Raw genomic sequence first — 22,592 nt, forward strand, 5'->3', positions numbered from 1 at the left:
CTGTCTATTTTTATGCAAATACCATGCTGTTTTGATAACTGTGACCCTGTAATAAAGTTTGATATCGGGAGGGTGATACTTCTAACTTTGTTATTTTTCATGATTGTTATGGCTCTTCAGGGTCTTTTGTGATTCCACACACATTTTTGGATTACTTGTTCTAGTTCTGTGAAAACCATCATTGGAATTTTGATAGAGATAACATTGAATCTATAGATTGCTTTAGGTAGTATGGACTATTTTTCTCTATTTTTAAATAATTTTTATTGACTTTATTGGGGTGACATTGGTTAATAAAATCATATAGGTTTTAGCTATGCCAATGGATAAATACATTATCTCTGTATTATATCCCATGTTCACCACCCCAAGTCAAGCCTCCTGTCACCATTTATCTCCCATTTACCCTCTTTTACCTCCTCCACCCCCTTTCCCTCTGGTAATCACCATATTGCTTGTGTATGAGTTTTTTTATGTTTTTCTGCTTAATCTCTTCATCTTTTTCACCCAAATCCCCAACCCACCTCCCCTCTAACAATGTGTTAATGATGTTAATTCTTCCTACCCTTGAGCACAATATATGCTTCTACTTAGTGTATCATCCTAATTTCTTTCTTAAATGTCTTACAAATTTCTGAAAATAAGTCTTTCAACTCCTTGGTTAAATTTATTCTTGGGTAGTTTTGATGCAATTACAAATGGGATAGTTTTCTTAGTTTTTCTTTCTGATGCTTCATTATTGATGTTTAAAAATGCAACTGATCTTTAAATACTTATTTTGTATCCCACTAATTTACTGAATTTATTTATGAGTTCCAGTAGTTTTTTGGTGGAATATTTAGGGTTCTCTATATCCAGTGTAATGTCATGTACAAATAATAATAGTCTTCTTCCTTTACAATTTGGAGGCCTTTTATTCTTTCTCATCTGATTGTTGTGGCTAAGACTTCCAGCATTATGTTGAATGAGAGTAGTGAAAGTGGACATTCCTATATTTTCCTTATCTTAATGGAAATGTTTTTAATTTTTCTCCATTGAGTAGATGTTAGTTGTGGTTTTGTCATATATGGTCTTTACTATGTTGAGGTATGTTCCCTCTCTTTGCACCTTGCTGAGAGGTTTTTATCATAAATGGATACTGGGTTTTGTTAAATGCTTTTTCTGTGTCTATCAATATTATCATATGATTTTTCCCCTTCATTTTGTTTATGTGGTATATCATGGTAATTGATTTGCAGATATAGAACCAATGTTGCATCCCAAGAATAAATCCCATTTGATCACGGTGTATGTCTTTTTAATGTATTGCTGAATTTGATGTTCAAATACTTTATTGAGCATATTTGCATCTATGTTCACCAAGGACATTGACCTATAAGTTTTTCTTCATAATATCTTTGTCTGGTTTTGGAATCAGGATAATGTTGGCCTTGTTAAATGAGTTTTGGAGCCTTCTCTACTGTTGAATTTTTTTGTAATAATTTGAGGAGAATAGGTGTTAATTTTTCTGTGAATATTTGGTAAAATTTACTTGTGAATCTGTCTATTCCTGGACATTTGCTTATTGGGAGTTTTTACCCACTTGACTTCACTGATAATAATCTATATATTTAAAGGATTTTATTTTTTTGAGCTGGCCTTAGAAGATTGTACATTTCTAAAAATGTACTCATTTTTTTTCCACACTGTCAATTTATTGGCATATAATTCTTCATAGTACTTCCTTGTAATCTTTGTATTTATATGGATTTAGTTGTCACTTCTCTTTTATTTCTGATTTTATTTATGTGGGCCCTCTCTCTTTTTTCCTTAATGAGTCTAGTTAAAGGTGTATCAATCTTATTTATCTCTTCAAAGAACCAGCTGTTGTTTTCATTGATATTTTTTAATTGTTTTTTTAGACTTGATTTAAAAAAAAATTTTACTCTGATATTTTTTCTTTCCACTCACTTTTGGGCTTTGTTTGTCTTTTTTAGTTTATTTAGGTGAAGGTAAATTGGGTCATGCCTGCCTCCTGCATTCCCAGTTTTCCAGTCAAATCTTACAGGCCTCTTTCAAGGTCTCACTTGAGAAGGGCTACAGTCTCCAATATCACACAAAGTGGTTCCCAACATGTCTTGTTTTCATATCTATTCATTTACCCTAAGTATTTTGATTGGAACACTTAGGTACGAATTTATTGCCTTTCACTCTTTATAATTATATTCCGTTTTTTATTTCTTTGTCTTAGTGAAGTAACTGTAACATTTCTTCTAATACTGGTTTGGTGATAATGAACTTCTTTAGCTTTTTCTTGTCTGAGAAGCTCTTTTTCTCTTCTTCCATTTTAAATGATAAACTTGCTGGGTAAAGTAGTTTTGGTTGTAGATCCTTGCTTTTCATTACTTTGAATATTTTATGCCTATCTTCTCTGGCCTGCAAAGTTTCTGTGGAGAAATGAGTTGACAGTCTTATGGGAGCTCCCTTGTAGGTATGTCTTTTTCTTGTTACTTTAAAATTTTTTCTTAATCTTTAACCTTTCCCATTTTAATTATGATGTATCTTGGTATGGACTCCTTTGGGTTTATCTTGTCTGGGACTCTTCTGCACTTCCTGGACCTGTGTGTTGTTTTCCTTCACCAGGTTAAGGAAGTTTACAATAATTATATATTCAAGTAGTTTTCAATCACTTGCTCTCTCTTTTCTCCTGGTACTCCTGTGATGCAAATGTTGCTATATTTGATGTTGTCCAAGAGGTTCCTTAAATCATCCTTGTTTAAAAAAAATTCTTTGTTCTTTTGCTGCCTTTACTGGGTGTTTTCTTCTACCTTTCTTCCAAATTGCTGATGAGATTTTCTGCTTCATCTAAACATTGTTGATTCCTTCTAGTATATTCTTCATTTTTGTTATTGTAGTCTTCATTTCTGACTGGTTCTTTTTTACAGTTTCTACATCCATTTTATGATTGCAGTCTCTTTGTTGAAGTTCTCACTAAGTTCCCTGAGCATTCCTTTAACCATTGTTTTGAATTCTATATCTGATAGAATGCTTGCCTCCATTTCTTTTAGTTCCTTTTCTGCAGAGTTTTCCTTTTTTTTTCTTTTGGAACATGTATCTTTGTGTCACCATTTTACCTGTCTCTTCATATTTGTGCCTGTATATTACATGGAATTGCTATGTCTCTCAGTCTTGGTAAGGTGGCCTTATGTAGTAGGTGTCCTGGGGGGCTCAGTTGTGCAGTCTCCCAGATTACCTGAGCTAATTGCTCCAACAGTGCCCCTTGTAGGGGTTATATATGCCCTTCTGCTGTAGATGAACTTGATTGCTGTTTGGCACATACGTGGATGGAGTTAATTCTCAGGTAGTTTGGTTTGCTGTGAGGACTGGCTACAACCACAGTGTATGAGCTGTTGTGTGAGGGCTGACCCCATGAAGCAGAATTTGTCCCAGTAGAATCTGATGCCTGTGGAGACCTCCCTTTGGGTATGTCACTTGTACAGAAAATGAGGTGGTGCTTTGTTGTGGTCTGAAGCCAGTCACCTGGTGTGTTGGTTCTGGGTCCTCTTGGGAAAGACTCTGGTGAGAGTCAGTGACAGACACTTTTTGAGGCTGCTTGCTAGGAGGTACAGAGCGATTCATGGTTGGTTGCTGTCTGTGCAGGTGTTGTGTGCATATGAATATAAATGTGGCCAAGGTGTGAATTGAGGCTGGCTTCTACTAGTACTGAGCTAAGGGCAAGTCATAATAAGGCCCTAGGCACCCCAAGACCCACCGCCATCTACTGGTTGCCCATAAGGCTCAGCCTTTGAAAGAGCCTTAGGCAGTATAAGAGTTGCTTACATAAGGCAGGGTCTCAGGCAGTTACCAAGAAGAGGAGAGTGGTGTTCATCAGGTTAATACAGATTTAAACTCGGCATCAGTGCTGGTTCTGAGACCACTCAGCAAAAGTCTCAAGGTACACCAAGGACAGCAACCATGTACCTGGGGCCTGCTGACCTTTGCAGTGGGGAGGGAAGTTCACCTGGCTAATACAGATTGAGATTTGATGGTGTGAAGAAAGGGCTCAACACCGGAAAGGTGCTTCATGTCACAAGAGAGACCTTGCTCAAAGATGCACAATTCAGTTTTTCCCTGTGTGTCTCCGACACCTCTCCAACCTGACTGAAATTCTTTAGGAGTTTTTTTTCTTTTTTTTTTTTTAAATAAAAATTGCAATGGGGCCCCAGAATGGTTGCCTCTGACAGTTCCTTGGACCATGCATTAGCTGGGCAATGCTGTGTGAGAGTGGATTTAACACAAGGGCATTGGTTGCTCTCCCTCCAGCCCTCTCCTTAAAGATACACAATGATGCAATCTCTTCCTGTCTGTCTCTGACACTCCTTGAGCAGCTGTCTCTTTTCCAGGTGGAGTGTCCGCAAGTGAGCATTTGTGTGTTGTCCTTTAAAAGGCACCGGGGCCCTGGCTGGCATGGCTCAGTGGATTGAGCATAGGCTGCGAACCAAAACGTTGCAGGTTTGATCCCCAGTCAGGGCACATGCCTGGGTTGCAGGCCAGACCCCCAGCAACTGCACACTGATGTTTCTCTCTCTCTCTCTCTCTCTCCCTCCCTTCCCTCTCTAAAAATAAATAAATAAATAAATAAATAAATAAATAAATAAATAAATAAAATAAAAAAAGAGGCACCTAGGTTTCCAGCAGCTTTTTATTTCACCCAGATGGACAGAATCCCTGCTGATTTTTGCATCCAGATTTATGTGGGCTTCTCTTCCTGCCATTATTGTTTCATGCTGGGGAGCTCAGTGTGGGGCTGAGACCCCTTGTTCCTTAGATTGGACTTCTGCAACTTTGATATCCCTCTGGATTTTCAGCTGCCACACATGGATTCGGGGCCAGCCCATTTTGTGTCCTCACTCCTCCTACCTGTCTCAACATAGCTTCTTCTGTTTATTTGCTATCATAGAACTTCTGCTCAGCTAGTATTCAGATGGTTACCCAGGTTGACTGTTCTACAATTTAGTTGTCATTTTGCTGAGGTCATGGGATGAGGTAAGGAAGCTTCTACTGATTCTAGAATCTTGAGCAGTTTCAAATAATGTGATTTTCTAAAAACACTCAATCATTCCCAGGAATCAGATTTATGTAGAATTTATGTCCTACGTCTGTCAAGCTTTTTTCACTTTATAATTTTGTTTAATCTCTGCAGAAGTAAATTTACTTCTTGATCCACCTTGTTCTCTGTGCAGACTTGTGCAAGTTATTAAAGCTTTGTGCTCCTTGGTTTCTTCATTTTAAAACATACCTAAAAGTACGTACTACTGTGACAGTAATCGAACAAGGAGGCCATTAGACTGAAGCAACTCTAATTTCATGGTGGCCTATGTAAGCCGTGATTCCCTTGGATGAAAATAGTCACTTACTTTCAATGACAAACCTGAAAACACGTGTGCCACTGTATGGTTTAATGATTGCTTCCAGTTAACACTTTATGCATGACCCTTGAAGCAATAAGTTAGATATTATAATTTTCTTACTTCACTGTCACTATTATATAAGTGTTGCTCTGCAGATAAACACAATATGCTTAAAAAATCAAACAGAAAATGCGTTATTCTGCGTATGAGAATGAAGACTTCCATGCATCATAAGAGGTGAATTAAATTTTTAAGGACAAAGTAAACGGCAATGTGGACAAAATTTGGATAAAAATGTGGAGAAGGTCTTCATCTTATTTGAGTGCAGACTTGATTCAAGAAATACATGTCTTTTTTATTTGTGTGATTCTTTCCAACTATTTTTTCTGGAATAACATGAGATTCAAAGTCATTATGAATGAGAATGAGCAATTCAAGGAGCCAGTCTACAAAAAGAAAATGTGCAGTAGCAGCAATATTTATTCACTCATTTAACAAGTATACACTGAGTGTCTACCATGTCCAAGAAACTGCTCCAAATGCCAGTAATGCTATGGGGTCAAAGACAGACAAACAAGGTCCCTTTTGTAATGGAGCTTGTGTCTAGTCTGGGAAACATACAGTCATCAAATAACAAGGACATAAAATAACTTCCGATAGTGATAAGTAAAGAAAACAGAATGTGGAAGGGAACTCACATTTTAATAATGTCACTGAGAAAGGCCTTTGTGAAGAGATGATATTTGAGCTGAGATTTGGGTTACCAAGAAGCTAGGAGTGTAAAGATCTGAGAGAAGAGTCAAGGCAGAGACCATGATTTTGGAGAGAGCTAAGAAGCTTTAAAGAAACCCAAGGAATCTGTGCACTGGAGCTGGCTGTGTGGGTGGGAGAATATTGGGAAGTGAGGTTGGTTTAGGTGGGCAGGTCTAGAATTCGTAGAATACTGCATTCCCCGGTAAGGACCAAGTGCGGCTGTGGGGGTGGGCTTGCTCCAGCAGCAGCTACCAAGATTGGAGCGGAAGCATGCCGAGGCTACTGCAGACAGTCTTAGGGCAGCTGAGACCAAGGTTGTGACAGCAGTCAGTCATCAGGTTCTCTCACAGACACAAGTAGCTCCCATCCTCATGATCGTTCATGCTCACCAGGAGAGAAGAGTTCCAACTGGGGGTTCATGGGAGCTCAGCTGGGGGCCGATTAATGTCAAGGACCTTTGTGAGCTTCATCACCTAAGAGAATATGGCCTTTTCCTGCCTATATTGGCGGACTCTAGAATATAAACTGTAGGAAGGTAGGACTTTGTTTCATTCATAGCTGTATGCGCAGGACCCAGAACAGTGCCTGATATATTTCAACAAATATATATCAACAAATATGTATCAAATTAACAAATAAAAGAATGGTAGTAACAGCTAGATCCCTGATTTTTCCTATTATTAATGTGGAATGGAAATAGAAGAGTAAATATCATTTTTGAAACACAGATCTTTAATTTAGCCACATGGTTCCAGATTGCCAATACGTATGTAAAACACAGCCACATGTTGCTTTCTATCTAGTCACTTCTTACTCGTGTCCGCTGAACACAAAGCCTCGCTGGTGAGATGTTTTTCAAGAGAATTTTCCTTTAGTGAGGACGAAATCTGAAAATGAGAATTCTGTCAACTTTAAGACTTTGCTAAAATGTATCAAGGTCTAAGTTTGGTTTCAATATAATTATTAATTAAAACTTCCAACCAAGGAAGTAATTTTTCCCCTGTTAAGCATGACTGAATTGGGAAATGTAAGGAAAGCATTTAAAACATAATAAGAATGTCACTTGCTAGTTTATTAAGCTTTTGGCTCTGATACTCGGCCCAGAGCAGTCATTCCCTGTCTTCATGGATGAAAGGACTAGAACTGACAGAATTCATGAGCATGAAAATGTCTGTCAGGCTTTGCAGAAGGCCAGTTACTCCGTCCAATTTCTAGTACTAACTGCTAGGGGGTAGGAGATGATCATTTTCAGAGTAGCTGTAAATGCTCAGGTCAGCTCTGCTGTCTTAGCATATGCCTGCCTGCGACATAAAAGGAAGTAAAGAACATCTCCACTCTCGATTTAAGAAGAGTTACATGTCTGAACCATTTCAGAAACACCATATTATTGTTCAGTCAGATTACATGTGTAGATTTTTAACAGCTAGATCACTTACAAAATCATATACTATGAAAAGCAAAATTAGCCCTGGCTGGCGTAGCGCAGTGGATTGAGCGTGGCCTGCGAACCATAGCATCGCAGGTTCAATTCCCAGTCAGGGCATATGCCTGGGTTGCAGGCCACAGCCCCCAGCAACCACACACTGATGTTTCTCTTTCTCTCTTTCTTCCTCCCTTCTCTCTCTAAAAATAAATAAAATCTTAAAAAAAAGAAAAAAAGAAAAGCAAGTTTATTCTATTAATGACTGTTATTTAAAGGGGTTTATAACATTATTTTTCAGCACTACTAATATTAACTGAGCCTGCTTAAAACAACACAGTTTTGATACCTCTGAAGTAATCTCTATTCTTTTTACTTATAAAAATGATCATGCCATACATGTGAAAATGAAATAAGTCTTAGTTGATAAAAGTAATGATAAAACCAAAAAATGTTTAGATATGAGTAACATTTTAATGATTGTAATGCCAGTCTTAGTATATAAAGTGCTATTCTAGAATTAGGACACAAATCAGATAATCCAATTGTGCAAAAGCATATGTTTCAAAAACTTATAAATTTTGTACAATAAAAAACAAAATTGTCAAACCGAGTGCTGAAATTTGTACAGAAGTGAAATGCTCTTTCAAGCATTTAGAACCTTTTCTTTTGTGGCGATAAATGTAGTTCTTATTACACTGCTTCTCTTCATCACTATGAATCGTGAAGTCAAGAAAACACATAATAACTGCAGACAGGAAAACACAAAAGCACTCACTACATTATTAGCAAGTCTGTACTGAGAAAAACAAAACTTAGTAGTGGAATTTCTCAGTCTAAATTTGATGTTGGAGGAAAACGTTATCACCTGTCAAAATATATTTGAATCTGTCTAGTTCTCTCTACTTCCACATAAAAAGCCTGGTCCAAGCCACTACCACCTCTACAGCAATAGCCTTTTAACTTGTCTCAGCCTCCAGTCTTGTCTCTTTATCGTCCACTCTCCAAAAGCAACCATAGTCATCCTTTTAAAATGTGGTTTAGAACAAGTCCCTTCCCTGCTTAAGCAGATCCCCATGTCCCCTTCACACAACAACCAAATTCAGATGACTTCTCTTGGCCTAGAAGGTCTCATCTGAACTGGCCCCTGGTAACATTTCTTACGCCCTACCAGTGTCTGTCCGGCTTACCAGACTCCAGTCACACTTACCTTTTTGTCATCCTCAAACACACCAGGTTTTTCCATGCCTCAAGCCCTTCGCATTAGCTGTCATCTCTGTCTAAAAGGTTCTCCTTCTCCCTAGATCTTCAACAGGCTCCCTCTTTCTCTCCACGTAGCTCTCAGCTTAAATATCAACCCTGGCCTCACCATCTGAAACCACTACCTGGGCGTATCACCCTAAGGTATTTTTATCATAGCTATATTGCTACTTGTATTATTTCTTGCCCTTTAAACTGTTTATTTATGTATTGTGTATCACACAGACTAGATATTTAGTAGAACTCCATAAGTATAGGAACACAGTATTCATTTTTTAAACCTTTTAAAAGCTGCAAGATCTGTAGTGATATCCCCTTTGTAATTCTTGACACTGGGGATTTACGCCTTCTCTACTTTTAGTCTTGTCAATCTTACTAAATAAAGACTGTGATTTTTACTGATTTCTTTTTTTTTTTTTTTTTACAGAATCAGCTTCTTGTTTCATTGATTTTATCTATTGTATTCCTATTTCCACTTTCATTCATTTTTGTTCTTATCTGTATTCTTTCCTCCTACTTTCTACTTTCTTTGGGTTGATTTTTCTCTGCTCTTTCTGGTTTCTCAATAGGAACTTAAATTATTGATATGAGCCCTTTCCTCTTTTAAATGTAAGCATTCAGTGCTGTAAATTTACCTCTCAGCACTGCTTAAATTGCATCCTATATATTTTGATACATTTAGTTTTCATTTTCATTCTATTCTATGCATTTTTAATTTTTTGGGAGACTTCCTCTTTTACCATAGAATGATTAGAAGTATGCCTCTTTCCATGTGTTCAGAAATGTTCTGGTTTTCCTTCTATTTACTTATTTCTATTTTTATTCTACTATGATGAAGAACATACTCTGTATGATCTCAATTTATTTAAATTTGAAGTTCCTTTTGTGGCCCAGGATATGTTCTCTCTTGGTAAATGATTCATGGACTCTTCAAAAATATATTTTGCTGTTGTTTGGTGAAATGTTCTGTGTATTTCAATTAGATGTTACTGGTTGTTTGTACTGTTCAGATCTTCCACATCCGTGCTTAATTTCCGTCAGGAACTAGGGATAGGATGGGAAGTTCCAAGCATAATTGTGGACTTGTCCATTTTTACTTTCAGCTCTATTTCTGCTTCATGTATTTGGAGGCTCTTTTGTTTGATATGTGCACATTGAGAATAATTATGTTTTCCTGGTGGATTGATCTTTTTTGTATCATTGAAATATAATGTTCCTTTGTACTACTAATGTTTTTTCTGAAATCAACTGTATTAATATTAATATAACAACTCCTGCTTTTTTTGGTAACAGCTTTACTGAGATATAATCCATATGCCATACAATTTACTCACTTAAAGTATACAATTCAATAGTTTTTATTATAGGTATAATATTGTGCAGCCATCACCATAATCAATTGTAGAGCATTCTCATTGCTTTAGAAGAAAATCTCATACCATTTAGCCATCACCCCTCAATTCCTTTATTCCCTTCAACCTGCATCTCAGGTCTAGCAAACCACTCACTTATTTACTTTCTGTCTGTAATTTGCCTTCCAGACATTTTATATAAATAGAATAATATAATATGTGGTCTTTTGTGATATATTTGTTTCACTTAGCAGAATGTATTTAAGGTTTTTCCATGCTACAGCATGTTTTCAGTACTTTGTTCACTTTATGGCTGAATAATATCATTGCATGAATATACCATGTTTTGTTTATCCATTCATCAGTTGGTAGACAAATAGTGTTGCCACTATTTGGCTATTATGAATGATGCAGCTATGAGTGGTCATGTGCAAGTTTTTGTGTGAGCAAATGTTCTAATTTCTCTTGAATATACACCTAGAAATAGAATTGCTGTGTTAAAGGGTAACACTATGTTCCATTTTTTTAGAACTATCAGAATGTCTTTCAAAATGGCTGTGACATTTTGCATCACACCAACCATGTTTGAGGGTTCCAGTTTCTCCACTCCCTTACCACCACTGAAATTGTGTCCGATTTTTTAATTCTAGCCATTCTACTGAGTATGAAGTGATATCTAATTATAATTTTGATTTCCATTTTTTAATGACTAATAATTTTGAGCATATTTTTATGTTTTTATTGGCCATTGTATATCTTTGGATAAAATATATTCCAACCCTTTTCTTATTTTTATATTGGCTTATTTGCCTTTTTCCATTGAGTTGTAAGAGTTCTTTATGTATTCTAGGTATAAGCCTGTTATAATAAATGTATTTTTATATTATATATATATATATATATATAATTTGCAAATATTTTCTCCCAGTCAGTGGCTTATCTTTTTAGTTTATTGATAGTGTCTTTTGAAGCACAATATTTTTGCTTTTGATAAAAACAATTTATCCATTTTTCTTGTTTATATTTTAGTGCTGGGACAACTGGATACTTACATGCAAGAAAATGAATTTGGACATGCTACCTCATGCTATACCCAAAATTTAACCCAAAATGATCAAAGACCTAATGTAAGAAGTAAAACTCTTAAAAGAATACACAGGTAAGTCTTAGGGACCATGGATTTATCTCACCTTTTTCTTACCACATTTTAGAGTTCTTTGGTCCTCTCTTGCATCACTTCAAGGGTTTATACTTGTGCTTAGCAGGGAGAATCAGGGAAAATTTCTTTAACCTAATAAGAACTTTTAAAATGATCTAATAAAACTCATTCAATTGTTAGGTCTACCTACCTGAGAAGCCTGTGATGAGCCATCCCCATTGAGTCTGTGTCTTAGCAGCATTTGGAGTTTGATCCATCCAAATATGTTCTGCTTAATGGACTTTATCTCAGGTCATGAATAAGGTTTGTGATGGATTATCAGGGAGTCTCTCATCTCCAATGTCCATTCCAGTCAAATTCCTTTTATAGAGGAAAGGACCATCAATTATCACTTTGCCAGGAAAGTGGGAAAGGAAAAAAGTCTTGTTCATGCTAGGGTGAGGGTTAAGGTTTACCAACTGTTGTGGCTCTTCTCAGATATTTCCACTACAATTGCTGGAATCCCACACTGCCAGTCAGTGTATTGATTCACAGAAAGGGAGCTAGTCAGAGAATTTAATATTTGCTAGGCTATGGTTTCCTTATTTGGAATGTAGAGATACTTGTGGTATATAAGTGGTAAATATATACCACATTCTTTGGTAAATATTCTTTGAATATATATTCAATATATATAAATATTCTTGGTAAATATTCTTTGAATATATATTAAACTGTAAAGGATGAGACAGGAATGTTATGCATCTAAACACATTATCTTTGTTTTGTATTATTTGCAAATTAGCATGGTTTTCAAAGTAGACATATTATGCTACACTGGTCTTATGCTTTGTTTTGAAAAGGTATGTCCCAGTGCAAAATTAAACATTTATTTTTTATAGTGTACAAAAACTTTTGTAATACAACCCAAACTTATCTCTCCAGACTATACTTCCTGTGTATACTATTTGCTTTGTATACTATTTTTAGAGACTATTTGTATTTCCCACCCTCTTCTTTATCCTGAATCATTTTCATATCTTATTCCATTTCCCAGAAATATCTATCCACACATCATTATTCAGTCTCCAGAAGATCTGTGTAATTTTGTATATATTTTGTTTATTTTTCTTACTAACCAGTACATTACTATCAGAATTTAGAATGTTTTCAGTGGAGCTTCTTTCTTACATGAGTTTTAGAATCTAAATCAATAATTTAATTGATACTGGCATATCACACTATGATATACAGTATCTTTGAATAATGGTTACAACAGACTATAAAATATTGGTCCATTATTCAATCATCTGCGTGTTAATGTATGAGCCAAATGTTTAGGTCTAACAATTCAGACAAAGACATACAATTATATATGTTTTGTGGTAGACTAGATACATGCCAACCAAACCCACTGCTTCTTTTGAGCACACAATTGTACTTCCTACCCCCCTGGAATTCAGGTAGGGCTATGTAAATAGTTCTAACCAATGGAGTTTGAGGAAAAGTGATATGTCACTTTGAGATTCAGGCAGATGAAAGAAACTGTGCCTTCCCCATATACCATATCCCCCCTTCTCCTTTACCACTGCCACCTTTAAGCCATGTGGTCAAGATGGTAGAGATACTACATGTAACAAACTAGAGTTGATTGGACAGCCTATCCCCCATTCTTCACAGAACTACACTGAAATGCATCAAGGTTGCTATTTTTAGCCATTAACAGAAGCTAATCCGTGTTTTAGTATTTATCCAAATACTGTATTGATTACTATCTCTCTGGGCATATAACCTGTGGTTTTGAAAAAATGATGAATAACCAGCAATTTTCTCATACTTTTTATCAATTCTACACAAAGCTATAAATATTTATTAGTTCTCAATATTACATGTGATTACCAAATTCCAAGTAAGAAGAATGCATTCCCTAAGGAGTTCTTGCCTTCTAAAGAGTAACAAAATGTTATAAAAATATGATCTTGTTCACTGATTTTTCCCAAACTTCTCTGAAAAATGCCACAAGATGTCTAGAAACCAAAGTCACATTGTGATTTGTAAAATACTTTTAAAGAAAGTCTTAGGCAAAAGCCCCATTTCCTTTTACCAACTCAAGGACAATTTTCCAGCAGTTTTCTCCTTCTGTATCATTAATATTTTTGCATTCTGATAGATCATTTCATTACTATACTAATATGCTGTTCTTTTTCTCTAATATAAAAATTCTGAACATTATATTTGCTTAATTTATATAATCATTTCTTGGCTTTTTTTTTGAAAGAGAACTTCCCAAATAGTGGTTTATATTTGATTTCCTTCAATTTCCTGTTAACATTTTCACTTAATCCCATCCATGTCAAACTTTTACTCCTACCAAACAACTGAGTGACTCTTGCCAACATCAACAAAATCCTTCATGTTGCTAAATTTGTTTGTTGGTTCTCTGTCCTTGGATTGCATGCTCCATATGGGCAAACTCTCTCAAGTGGCTCTGAGGACATTGCTCTTTTTAGGTGTTCTTATATCACTGGCTACTTTTTCTCAGTTTCCTGTTGTTTGTTTATTTTTTCCTTCACAATATCTTAACATTATAGTTCCTTAGTTTTTGTTCTTTATATTTTCTTCTCCATTTACACTTACATATTTGGTGATCTTATCTAGTCTCTTATCTTTAAAACCACCTACATGCTAATAGTTCTCAGAACGATTGATGTGTCCAGGGTAGAACTCTTTCTGGATTGCAGACTTATACATCCAGCACTCTGTGATGTCTCCACGTGGGTGAATGATAGACAAAACATCTCACGCTCATAATATTTGCAACTAAGCTCCTGATTTTCCATTAATTTTCTCTATTGAGAAGTTTTCTTATCTCATTTGAAAGCAACTCTACATTACTGATTAAATAGGCAAAAGACCTCAGAGTTCTTGAAACTTCTCTCTCTTTAACACTTTACCAACAAGTTTTCTGGAAACCTCCTTGGCTCTATCTTTACAATATACCCAGAGTCCAGATACTTTTGTACCACCTCCACTCTTATAATACTTCCGGCCTCTCTTTTATTCTTGTGTCTCTATACTCTGTTCTTAACAGTAGACAGATTAATTCTTATGAAATTGAATTAACCATGTTACCCCTCTCCTAAAATCCTGCCAGTGGCTCCTCAGTTCATTAGAGTTAAAGCCAACATTCTTACAATGGCATATAAAATCATAATTTTTATCCCCCTGTTTCCTATTTGGCCTTATTTTCTACTTTTTTTTTCTTCTTGTTGAATTTGTTCTATTCATTTTGCCTTTTTTGCTTCTCTTAAACATGTCAGATATTTTCTTAGTCTGCATACTCTCTGTCCCCTCTGATAATAGTGTTTTTCCTTTAGCTATCAAACTCTTTCAACTTCAAATTTTAACTCAAATGTCAACTTTCCAAAGTGACCCATGCTGACTACCTTATGTAAAATTGCAGCCACTCCCTCCCCTGTTCCAGCTCTCCCAATCACTTATCTTGCTCTATTTTTTGCCCTGTACTTATAACCTTGTAATAAACTCTATAATTTGCCTATTTATTATGCTTACTGTTTATTGACAGCCATGATCCACACTCTCCCACTACAACTAAAATATAAAGTCTATATAGGCAGGAATCTTGGTCTGTTTTGTTCACGAATGGATTCAAGACCCCAGGACAATGCCTGGCATACAATGTATACTTAATATGTATTTATTAAATAAGTGAATAAAGGAATCTTTTATCTGAGAAAGTCAAAATCATCATCAAATATACTAAAAATGATCATTCCTAAATTTAACAAATTAGTAACTTTGATTTTATTTACATAAAAAAATCTACCATCCAATGAATCATGGAAAGATTCACAAAACAGCCCAAGATGTACACTAACAGTAAGCTTGTAAACAGCTAGCATTATTTTTCTAATCTGCATCAGAAGAACTTTACGAACAGCAAAAGGTCTTTGATACTGAGGCATAAGTGAAGCTAACACTCCAGCTAAATTAGATTTTGCAATTCAGAATATAAACAAATCAAGCATTTATGACTATTTCCAATACTTATTAAAATACATTATTCAAATTAATATTGTAAATCATACTAGGAATGTATTTTTGATTTGCTTTATTAGCCCAATGTTTGCATAAATATAACTATTGATTGCTTTTAAATTACTATCTGAAAATTGCTTAAACTTGTAGCTTCTAAGCTAATGTTTCTCACAGTATGTTCCAAGAAATGTTGACAGACGTTTTATGAAAATGTGGTATCCAAATCCAGGTAACTTTGGAGGACACCATGTTAGAAAGGTTTCTTTGCTGTGGGATTATATTGTAGATTTGAATTTCCAAATTTGGTGGGCAGCATGTCCAAAATTCAGAACTTGTTAGTCAAGAACCATCTTATATTTTGGATAGTGAAGCTATGCACAAGTGAAAATATGATCGAGTATCAGATTTATGGCTGTGTTTGTGATTGTGTCATTCATTTGTTCACAAATAATTACTTAGTGATAACATCCTTTTACAGTATCAGCTATGAGTAAGAAAGGTTTGCCAACGTCTGGAGAGAAGACATACGAAAGCTGGGTGGAAAGGTGACCATTGACAGAACACTAAGGTAGAGGGCCCAGGTGTCATGAACATGAAGGGAACAGTAAGCAGAGAAGGAATAGAGGCTAAGGAAAGAATAAAAAGACAGTTCAAAATAAAAGAACCATAATTAATGCTTTTAATTCATAACACACATCCAGAATCCGGATTTGGGGCCAAAGAGAAAGACCGGTGGAGGCCCGTGAGTTTGTGTTGTGTTGAAAGTACACAAAAGTGGGGACCCTGCTCTATTCTTCATTTCATATCCCTTACATTAATATTAACATGATCAAGAGTAAGCAAAAACACATTTCATACAACATGATTGCTTTTTTTTCCTGAAAAAAAAAAGAGCAAACAGCCTCAGGAAATCAGATTCTTATGACATTTATTACTCTTTACTGCTGAAATACAGTGTTTGTTCTCAGGTTCTAAAGGACACCTGATTAGCAACATGTGACATCATTGAAAAAGTGTAACTTATATCATGACATATTGCTTAAAGATGGTAATAGGACAAAGAGGGTCTTTTATTTGGGGAAAGAGGTAAAGCAATAAATCTCAGTCAGTCATTAGTTGCATTTATTGGTGAAAAAGGTAAAAATCTACTTTGGCTCAATATTGAACAAGTTTATTTTTGGGCTACAGAATGGCACAATATTGAGATGTCTCTTGGTTTTGAAAATGTTGTTAAATGTCTATAAGTAGTTATATACATTAGATATTTAATTTGTTCAACTAGCTTACCCTGCTTCTTAGGATAATCAGTTTTAAGAAGGTTTGCCCTAAACTTATAAAAAAGTAGTATTTGGGAATGAGTCATATTATTTAAGTAAAAGCTATATTCTGACAATTGTGTCTCTTATCACATCATTTGGTAGTTAATTTACATAATTTATAGGATACTTACTTAGTTTTGATATCTATTATTGGATTAATATTTTCAGAACTTTTGTGCAGATGACACTGAGAAATATAGTCAGCTGGGTGCCTTTTCTTCATTGGGCACTAGCCTTAACAGTAGCTTCCACAGAGTCAGAACTTTCGGTAGAAGGGGACAGTTTTCCAGCCCAGTGACTGCTGCTGGGCTGTAAATAGTAGGCTTGCTTTTAAGGGAGGGAGACTGTAACTACAACAGCTACTCCCAGCTTAGTTCATTGCTTCTGCCACCTGCCTTCTGGCTTAATGTTGGAAGCAAGAAGCATGCAATTAAGTATGAGGAAATGAAAATAAATGACACTGTTCATTGCACATTACAAAGTGCCTGGCAGAAAGAATGTTGTTTGTAGAGACCCGGTGGCCCTGAGGAAAATGTGTTTCTGTCTGAGAAAACGCTTGGGACTGTTGCTGTGACCCAGGTTTTCTCTGTCACCTACTGCTGCTGTAAACCAAATAATTGCAGGTACAACTCTATAAATGCCCAGGACATTTTCAGCTTCATAATTTGTAGAGAGTCAATAATTAAATTTGAATATAAGAGAATACAGTCACAGTGACATGTTTCAGCTGATTTTATAAGGTACACCCTGTAAAAAGTAATGACTTTTAAGTAACTGATTCTTTTCTGAACAACCAATCATTTGGAAATCATTTTGCAGACTAATAAATATTGAAGGCCAATTTATTTTCAAAGTAATCTTTTTCAAAGCACTTAAATGAGTTGTTCTGGGTTTACTTACTGAAGAAATATACAGGTCACTTGTGTTAAGTGGACATCAGAAAAGAGTTCCAGAGGGACAGGTGGGTATTCCATTGGATTTTGACTATGGACAGCTCTCCCTCCTTTCCAATGAAGAGTCGAGAGTAGAAAGTGCATTGCTCTTGGACATACAGCCTGGGAGACGACAGCTGATCTGGCAGAGAATCTCAGAAAGCCTTTAATTTCATACTAAGATTTAATCTAGTTAATAAAGGCACATTTGAGATTAGTATATCATTTCAAGAAGAGAATAGCATTACAAATCATTCTACCATACAGATTTAGTACATGCTGCAGAGACACTGCAGAACAATTTGTTATATGTGATATTTTTAAACTATGAAGAGGGTCGGGGAATTTGTAGAGTATTTAAGGAACTAAGGAATGGTTTTCATAATGAACCCATCATCACTATTTGGAGAAAGCCCAGGTTACAAAAAGTGCCTGTAGGTCTTTTCATTTTACAGAAACATGCCAGCAGACTGAGGAATAAGCTCTGGCCAGCATTCCAACAATGATCTGAATGGCAAATGGTCTCTCTGAAACTGGAAAGAATAGAATACTAAGGACTCAGTAGTCAGTTAATACTGGAAGTTTTAAATACTTATTGTAATTCAAATCACATATGTTGACACTGCTAATGTCAGTAGTAACCTAATATTTCATTTTAAAAAAACTGTTTATTGTAATTGATATTTTCATGTCAAATTGCTCAGCAAGTGGAGAAGTGTAGTGGATGCTATGATGGGATGAGTGGGGCTGCCAAACCTCTTCATAAGTGAAGAGCTTTTCCCTGCTGGGAGTACTATGGGGAGATGGTTCTCTGCTGTAGCTCCTCAACTAGGTTACCTTGGCTCAAGATGATTGCCTCACTGGAGAACATATCTCCTTTCAGTGACTGATTAATGGTGGTGTATAAGGACCTGACTGAGTCGCTCTAATTCAGAACTAAAGATTTGCAAGAAATGCAACTGGAAAACCAGTGACAAGGAGATCTAGGAAAGGCATAGGGATAGATTTCTCCAAATGGTAGCAGAATGTGAAGATAGCTGTGTTCCATGTGAATGCTCACCATAGATGACTTCAGCAGAAGTAGACAAGATGACTTGTTTTGTTTATGTAAGTCACATTTCTCCACCTACTCCTATTATTGCTCAATGGGCTCATAAGCAAAGTGGCCATGGTAGCAGGGATGGAGTGTATACACAGGCACACCAACATGAACAATCACTCACAAAGGCTAACCTAGCTACAGCCACTGCCAAGTGCCTAATCTGTCAACAGCAAAACCAACACGAAGTCTCCAGTATGACACTGTTCTCTGTGGTGGTCAACCAGCTATTCTGATAGCATTGTACCACTTCCATCATAGAAGGGGCAGTGTTTTCATTCTTGATGGAATAGACTCTAACTCGATATAGATTTGCTTTCCCCAATGCTTCTGCAAAAAACACCATTTACAAAGTTTTGTAATGTCTTGTTCACTGTCATAGTAACTCACAGATTATCTCTTCCCATAAAGGACTTTATTCACAGCAAAAGAAATGCAATAGTGGGCCCTTGCTCATGAAGTTCATAAGCTTTACCTTCCCCCTCATCCTGAAGCAGCTTACTTGATAAAATGGTATATGAGCCTTTTGCAGAAGACTCAGTCATGGCATCCATTAGGTGACAATGCCATCTAGGCACTGGGGCAGGACAGTGTCCCCCAGGAGGCAGTAGGTTATTTAAATCAGCATCAAATGCATACATTGTACTCTCCTTCCCATAGTGAGAATTCACATTTCCAGGAATCAAGGGATGGGAATGGGAATCGCTTCAGTCACTACACACTACAGTGCCCATAAGCAAAAGTTTTGCTTCCTATCCCTGCTGTCCTGAAGTCCTGGTTTCAAAGGGAGTCACGATACACAGGGATCCAAGAATGAACTAGAAGTGGCTTAGAAGGATTTGTGAAATTCTAAATTTATTCACTTTCCTGGATGCAGAATTGTCTTCAGTCTCTTTGACCTCAAATCAATATGTTTGTTTTCTACAACTATACTTATATTTGCATGTTTATGCATAAAGGGGGGAGAGAGAGAAGAATATGGAAGTGAGCACACTCTCTCTTATCAGTTTTTAAGATGAAGAGCAACATTATTTCTGTAATTCATGGCAGCAGCAGCTACATGGCAGGAAAATCCTAGGCTTTGAGCCAGATGGGCAGCTGTATTCAAATTCCAGTTCCTTGCTTAACTAAATTGCTTAATTTTCTGAGACTTAGTTTTCTCATCTGTCAAGCAGGGATAATGATACTGCTATCCATCTATGGTGTGAGTGTGAAATAATGAAATAAGGCCAAGTACGTCATAGACTCAGCCTAGTGCCCAGTTGATCATCAGGAGGGGGGTCATCCTGATTTGTGCTTGTTGTCTTGGAATAATCATTTATAATGATATTAATTAGTACTTATAACTGTATTAGTAATTATAGTAATTACTAATACCTCTCCTTTTAACTCCAGAAGTTAGTATGAAAAATTTTATGTACACTCCAATCATTATCAAATTTTAGCTGGCATTTGCCACTTTTTTATTGCTTATTGTGAAAAGATCATTATTACTTAAAATATAAAACCAGTGCTACCTCTATACTCAGGTTTTAGCTGGTAATTGCAACTCCTAATATTATGGTAAGTGAAAAAGAGTGTAGATGTTAAAATCTGTCTGATGATGAAACTGCAAGTTGATTATCTTATTCAGGAGTTGGCTTTATTTGGGGGATGATACAACATACCTTGTGTCCCTGTAGATCTCTTGAAGACATCTTAAAGTCAATAAAGTGTAATCCACCATTGAAACATTATGATATGAAATATTTGTTTAAAAAAATAGGAGAATGATTGTGGCCTATATTCTAAGTATATGTTCTATATTTTTACCTGTGATTCCTTATGCTTTGTTTCACACAGAATATTCTAGTGGAAAGCGCCTTCAATGGCTTTCATATTATGCTCACCTAGAGGTGGAAACTCATCTCATAGTCTTCTTCATATTCTCTGTGGACACATGCCTATTCTTTCATTGCTAGACAATTAAGAGAGGAATGATCTGTCAGAGTATTTATAGAAGCTATTAACATGATGAGCGTAGTATACAGATAACTGATGGCTCTTAAAAATATAACCTTAAGAAGAGAAAGAAACTTGTATGGTGGGTGTCTGTTCCAAAGAGTGCATTGCTATATTTGAGTGGCCTGAGGATTATGACAAATGTCAAGGACTGCACAGCCCAGAAAAACAGCTCATTAGAGCTGCACACACAGGGAGCCGTGTTTAAGGCTGAGTGTCAGATTTTCTTGCAAACACTAATTTTCAGATTATACAATTTGAAAATTTTAATTAGCCATGAATCCTTCTAGCAGTAATTTTCCTACATCTCTTCATAATACATTAAAAATAAGTCAGATTCTGCTTCAGCAATCCAACAGCTCAAAATAAGGGTTTCTGTGTGATATTATTTCCTCCTCAAATGTTAATTTTTAAAATTCATGTTTCAGGAGAATTAATGACCCAATCCTGCAGTCAGTCTGCATTTCTGAATGTCATTAAAGTCAATAACCTCCCTCCAAAATGTAAAGAATAAAGCCTTTTTTTTGTTTGACTGCAATTTTACTGTTTAGTAACATACAATCAAGTTACTCACTTAAAATTGTTGGTGGGTGATATGCACCTTTTAAATAGCAGCTGAATTTGTACAAAACATCTTTATTGCTGGGAACACAGTGTGGACAGCCTGAAAACAAAGTAATAAAAATTCATTTCATGTACTAGGCTACTTAGACTTAATACCTGTCATATTTACAGTCTGCAAAAATTCAGTGAATTGCCAAAACACAATTTCTGGCAATGGAAGCATTTCACAAAAGACTGTCTTCTTAGAGAGTATTTCAGAAAGATTTTAGTGTGTGTGTATGTACATAAAAATATAATATATATATAATTAGAGGATTGTAAATGATGCAGATAATGCAATTCTTCATTATAAATGCAGTGTTTCAGATGGACTATTAATAGTCTTGTTTCATTTGTTTAACTTACACATTTTTCTCATCTATTGAGTAGGTAATATCAAATCACTTTCTACTATACTGTGTGTGTATTTTCTGATTCCAGATTTCCTCAAACCTATGTCTTTGAGAGTCTATAGTAGTCTACTGTGGGATAGTATATTTTCCTCTGAATTTCTAATGTTTTTATACATTTCTGGGTAGGCTTAAAGGTTCAGGAAGCCAACACTTGATTCTTTAATCTTTTTCCCTGTGGGCTCTTCTAAACCTATATCATCTAAAACAAAAGATATACATATAAACAATGTTATGATTCATTTGTTAGAATGTGCATTTTGCATGTGGGGACATGCAATATACTGAGGTACTGAGAAACCACATGCCTCATCCACGGTTATGCTCTAAGTTGTAGACACCAGGGCTAGGGCACTGTTTCTGTGCCTGATTCATGATCAGGCTGCTCCCCTACTGTGCTCTTTGTGTTGAATTATCTCCAGTAACACTTTGTAGTTGCCTTATTTGTTAAGCACTCTTCCTGAGAAATACGAGGTCTGTCTAGAAGGTATCCAGCCATGTAATATGAAAAAATAGAGACATTTATTTAAGAAGGTAAAAGATATAAGATACAAGAAACATTGTACATAGGACAATGATGCCTCAGTCCCCTTCAAAGTAGGCACCTTGGAAGCTAACACAGTTCTCCCAATTGTCATCAACTTCCTTGTCCTGTTTTCCTGAATCTTATCAATGGTCTGAAATCTCTTCCCTTTCAAGGGTGATTTTAGTTTTAGGAAAATCAAGAAGTCTCAGGGCACCAAATCTGGTCTGTAGGGGCCTGAGTCACCTGGGTGATTTGATGCCTCACTAAAAAACTCTGCACGAGATGTGATACATAAGTAGAGAGTGTTGTGATGAAGCTTCCGATTACCAG

General features: G+C 36.0%; 1 long non-coding RNA gene across 1 annotated transcript; it reads left to right on the top strand.

The window, feature by feature from the left end:
* The first annotated feature begins 1,995 nt into the window (after positions 1-1,995).
* On the top strand, positions 1,996-16,945 carry LOC118501882. The gene is made up of 3 exons (XR_004904543.1): positions 1,996-2,059; positions 5,364-5,365; positions 16,934-16,945. It is a non-coding gene; the product is annotated as an uncharacterized LOC118501882 (long non-coding RNA).
* Positions 16,946-22,592: the final 5,647 nt, after the last annotated feature.

This window comes from Phyllostomus discolor, chromosome 7, assembly GCF_004126475.2.
Source record: "Phyllostomus discolor isolate MPI-MPIP mPhyDis1 chromosome 7, mPhyDis1.pri.v3, whole genome shotgun sequence".
Classification (NCBI taxonomy): Eukaryota; Metazoa; Chordata; class Mammalia; order Chiroptera; family Phyllostomidae; genus Phyllostomus; species Phyllostomus discolor.